Source organism: Pseudopodoces humilis, chromosome 1, assembly GCF_049639895.1.
Source record: "Pseudopodoces humilis isolate 2021_Gansu_Grassland_sample_001 chromosome 1, ASM4963989v1, whole genome shotgun sequence".
Classification (NCBI taxonomy): domain Eukaryota; kingdom Metazoa; phylum Chordata; class Aves; order Passeriformes; family Paridae; genus Pseudopodoces; species Pseudopodoces humilis.
In genome coordinates, this window is record NC_142200.1 from 139,741,131 (window position 1) to 139,746,327 (window position 5,197).

General features: G+C 41.2%; 1 non-coding gene across 1 annotated transcript; it reads left to right on the plus strand.

Annotated features, from left to right (window-relative positions):
- Positions 1 to 4,470: 4,470 nt before the first annotated feature.
- TRNAG-UCC (transfer RNA glycine (anticodon UCC)) lies at positions 4,471 to 4,542 on the plus strand. Its single transcript has one exon. It is a non-coding gene; the product is annotated as a tRNA-Gly (tRNA).
- Positions 4,543 to 5,197: the final 655 nt, after the last annotated feature.

The window sequence follows — 5,197 nt, forward strand, 5'->3', positions numbered from 1 at the left end:
ATTATAGTGTTTCTAATATTTTATACCAAGTCCAAAAACATACCATTTTATTAAGAAGGGAAAAAGTAATTTATGACATTTAGAAATGAAGGCAACTAAGCTACAAATGAAGGCACCAAGCATTAAAAATGTTAAACAATATTTGCAAGACTTATTGATGAACAACAAGAAGTCAGGAATTTTGAAATGCCATCTTTACAGTCTCTTCTAAAGTATTTGTAAATCTGAGTAGTTGTCTTTGATAAACAAGTATTTATGTGTATGTTACTGTCTTAGTTTAGGGCAAATTAGGAAGGAAAACTCCAAATGGGAATTTCCCCAGGGAAATGCCCCTCCCCACTAACTGGTCCGGGAAAAGAAAAAATTCCTTAGAGAGAAGTGGAAAAAACTGTTTATTTAACAGAAATTGAGTAATATTAAATAATAAAACCTCTTGCTGTTCGATGGGATGGCAAGTCTAGGAAGAAAAGTCCTTTTCATGTGGTGTAGCTCGGCTCGCTCAGGTTCTTATCAGTCCCTCCGGCGCTGGAAAGTGCCGAGGCCCAGGCCCCGGTGGGCCACAGGCCTGAGCTCCCGGGGTTTGGCTGGGTGTTCAGTCCAGAGCAGGCTTGCACAGATCCAAGAAAATTGGGAAAAAAAACCAAACAAAGGTCCAGGGAACTCCTCTGCCTCAGCTAGCTAAAACTAACTAAAAGCCAGAGAGAAGCTCTGTCCCGCTGTCTGTCCGTGCTGCAGACACCACAGTCCAGGAGCGAGATGTGTGGGAGTGATGTTTTTCCTTAACACAAACTGCGCGCTTCTTCTTCCCCCTCTCTTGCTCTCAAAGCCGGTCTTAAAGGTGCAGAACTTAATATATAACATAAACCAGACGATTGGGGATACCAGTATCATAAAGTCAACCCAGGACAGTTACCTTTATTTTATGTTGAGTACTGATCACTCATGGAGATTGACCTTGATAGAAAGGATATAACTAACTATGTAAGCACTTTGTTTGAGAGAACAGTATTTCATGAAACTGAAATCAGTAACTGACACAATCAGTTTATGTATAAAAGAATATCAATCATGAGAAAGGTAAGATTTTCAAGCAACAGCCCTATAAATGTGGGCTATTATTTTTCATTAAACTTTTACTTGTCTGATCCTAAGTAAATTAGTTCTAAAACTTTTTTTAAAAAATTTTTTTTTTTTTATTTTTATTGCTGCATAAGGTCTAAATACATACAACTTTTGAACAGCTTCCAAAGGACCAAGTATTTGTAATGTTTGCCACATATTTAGGAAGGTTTTTTTTCCCAAAATTTAGATGCCTTTATTTTGAAGATTTCTTTACCAGAGAAGTTGATAGAACTTGTAATAGGTAATAGACATCTTCAGTTCCTATGGTAGCACTGAGGAGTTTTGAAATCTCCTGGAATACATTGTTCTTCCTTTCAAACTTTTTCTCTGATAAGGACTGAGGAATCCTTTGGACCTACAGTATAACCATGTATTTCTTCCAGACTAACTAAATTGAAATCTGGACTCTGTGAAGAAGCTTCTTGCCAGAAAACTGGACAAATTTAGTGTTGGCAAGACATCGGTTTTATTTTTTTTTCATTTTAATATCTTCTAGATTCCTACAGGCTGCAGATCTGTACCTCATCAATTATGCAATTTGCCAAGGCCATGAGCTGTAAACCAAAAGCATATGTAGCATGGCCAGGTCCTCAGCAATGGCAGATGTCACCAGCAGTGAGCAAGGCATGTCCCCTGCCAGAAAAGCTGTGATATTGCACCTGCCCAGAGCAGCCTTTGAAGCAAGGGTTAATCGAGAGGTTAGCGTGGTGATTCACTGAAGATGATATTGCAACAAAACCAGTCACAGGTGCAACTTATTTGGTGCAAGCCCCAACAAAGAAAACCTTTAATAAGAAAACAGAGTGTGTCATTATGTGTGCAGTTGGAACCATTTTAATTATGCCGTGGTAAAATACTGCCTCTCAGCCATAAGCTGTATGAAGTAGACTCACAGTCAACAGATTTGTTGCCTAGTGAATTAAAACCAGATTAGGAAATGCTACCATTGCTCATTCTTTGTGTTCTGGTAAAATATAATAAGGGTTGATTTGATCTGCTTGTTCATCAAGCGCTACTGGAATCTGTGTGCCTGTGTGTGTGTGAGAGAGAGAGGGAGGCAAAACAGGACAAATTTCATGCAGAGCCCCTCATTTGGCAGTGTGTGTCTATTACCTGAAGGGGGCTTTGTGCTTGAAACTGGAACACTGATGTCAGATTTCAACAGATTTCCAGGTGCTTACAGATGTCCAGAAGTGTTTCTAGAATTCCTTAAGCAGGATAAGAATACTCTGACTTTGGGAATGTGGCCCTCTGACTTTATCTGCAAGTTTTGGTGCTTAAATACTTTAGGAATCTCATGCAGCTTTATTAGCTGAGATGCAGGTGGCTGCCTTTCAGAGATCAGTTTAGCCTGTCCCACTTCTCTGCCCTGTTCAACCCACACACTTCAACTTCCAGCTTTCTCAGAGCTGGCAATCCTTATTCAGTCCTTTTTCTCAATTCAACAGGGACCCATCTCTCTTTCCAGTTCTATCACACAGTTTTAAAATCACCTTTTTCATTCTGTAATGCCTTAAAATACAGGATGGTGAGGTCACAAAGAAGATACAGGTAATACTAGAAGCTGAAGGAAGAGAAATATCATTCTTATAAAAGCATCCACACTTCCTCCAGGCTGACTTTTTCACTAAAATGATTCAAATTTCCTAAACAGTAATCGTTTTCAAATGTTTGTCTGCAGAATTTCAGGTTCCGTGGAGTTTTTCTGCAAGGAAATGTATAAAGAATAACCATTTTGATGATTGTTAAACCATACTCTTCTGTAATGTTGGAAACAACTCTCACTAGGCTTAAATTTACTATCCATGCCTTTACTAGAAAATATTTATGGTGCCTACAGATTAGTAGAAAAACATGAAAATCATTACAGTAAGGTATGTATTTTTCAAAAGTGATTATGATCAGTGAGTCTGGTGTGTCCCATTTTAACTTCCACAGAAAATGTGGTTTCCAAAAGCAATGATTTGCTGTTCATGCAGCACATAGCTGAAGTGTGAGTTTGCACAGGAATCCATGCGCTCTGCATGTCACGTGTAGTTGAAATAGACTCTGCAGATACTAGAGGCTTCAGCAGAACTCTCTTAATTTGTTTTATTAAATCTTAGTTATAAATACACTTAACAGTATGTCCTCATGACCTGTTTGCAGAGGATTCCAAATAGGATCACGGCTGCTTTTGCTGACTTTTAAAGTAAAATATGATAAGAAAATGAGAGAAGACTTGATATCTTTACTACTGTGTAGCTGTGCATGACAGACCTTCATTTAAGGTTGCCAAAAATTTAATCTATACCAACACTTGTAAAATGGTCAGAATATGCACAGGCCTGGGGGAGCTGCTATGGACCAAGTCATTACTCAGATGTCAAGTGACAGAAAGGGTCAGGAACGATGGATGTCTGAGCAATATTAGCTCTTACAGCTTTTCTGATTACCTCTGCAGGAAGTTGAAGACAGAGGATTTGAGAATGAAAGAGACATGAAGGTCTCTCTGCTTAGGACCTCTCTGCTAGCACAGGATAGTTTCCACCACAAACTTGCTGAGATTCATGTATGTTAAGAGACACATCTGTTTGTAAACAGGACATTCTCAGAAGTAAAATCATGGATGCCCTAGAATGCCCTGGGTTATTCATAGGATATCCTCACACAATGTGAGTTTTTTGAGATTTTGTTCTTCTAAAATAGTTTGTTGGCTCTATCCACTGTAGTAGAAAACTTTTCACTCACATTATGTCACAAAAATGTATTCAAGTTTGGGATTCAGCAGTTCAGGGCTGTGTTTCAGATAACCTTCTTTCAAATATCAACCTTTTGCAACTTTATTTAGTTTATTTTCAGCTGTAATATTATGTTTCTTTTGGTGATACTGAGAAGACAAAAGTAGCAGTTGATGGAAAGGATAATATAACTTCTTCCACCTAATTTTTTAGACATGAGATATAAACCTCATCTTCAATATTAATGCTGGAAAGACTATTTATTTTACTAACAAAGAGGATGCTTATTTCATCAGATGTGCGCTGTCAGCCAGCCTTTTTTTTCCAATTGTTCTATTATCCACAGTCCACTTTCAGAAGGTTTTAGTCCTTCTATCTGGAATTTATTTTAAACCAATCAGGACACTGGGAACATTTCACTGAATAATACCTTAGGGTTTTTTCAGTGTTTATAAACAAACAAGCAAACAATCTTCTCATTTTCTAGTAGCCTTGGCAGCCGTGGGGAAAACTGGAACGCCTCCCTCAGTAGCTCTGAGAGGGCAGGCAGTGAATGCTGTAGGTGAGAGAACAGAGGAGCAGGGGAGGGAGGAAGGAGGAAGGCGAGCAGGGAGGCTCCATCACCGCGGCGTTGGTGGTATAGTGGTGAGCATAGCTGCCTTCCAAGCAGTTGACCCGGGTTCGATTCCCGGCCAACGCAGCTTTGTTTTGACGCCGTTCCCAGCGGGGTGTAGGAGGCGCTGCCATCCATCCCATCCCATCCCATCCCTCCATCTCTCCGTGCGCAGGGATCGCGGGCGCCGGGAGAAGCCGGACCTGGGGAAGTTCAAGGGAGCCGGGCGGAGTCCCGCAGCAGGGCCCGGCCGGGTCGGGGGGCGAGGTCTGGTGGTGGGGATCCCACGTTGCACAAGAGACAGCAAAGATGTCTCTGCCAGAGTGAGAGCGGGGGGTGACCGTGGTTTCATTGCACGCGGAATTGTCCCCAGGTAAAGGGAGCTTCCTGAGCAGTGTCCAGGTCTGTCTTCAGTTCTGGAGAGGCCTGGGAATTCTGGAGAACAGTGCAAAGGCAGCAAGGATGGTTGGAGACTGTGGCATTTTTACTGTGAAGAAAGAAGTGAGGGCAAAGAGGAGGAATCTTATTAATATGAGAAAACATCTGAAGGCAGGGAGCAAACAGAATAGTGCCAGGCCTTGCACAGTGGTGCCCAGTGCCTGGACAAAAGCGAATGGGCACAAACAAACACATGGAAGGTGCCCTCTGGACATCGGGAAACACTTTTGCATTATGAGGATGACTGAGCACTGGCACAGATTCCCAGAGAGAAGGTTGTGTAGTCTCCATCCTTGGAGATTTT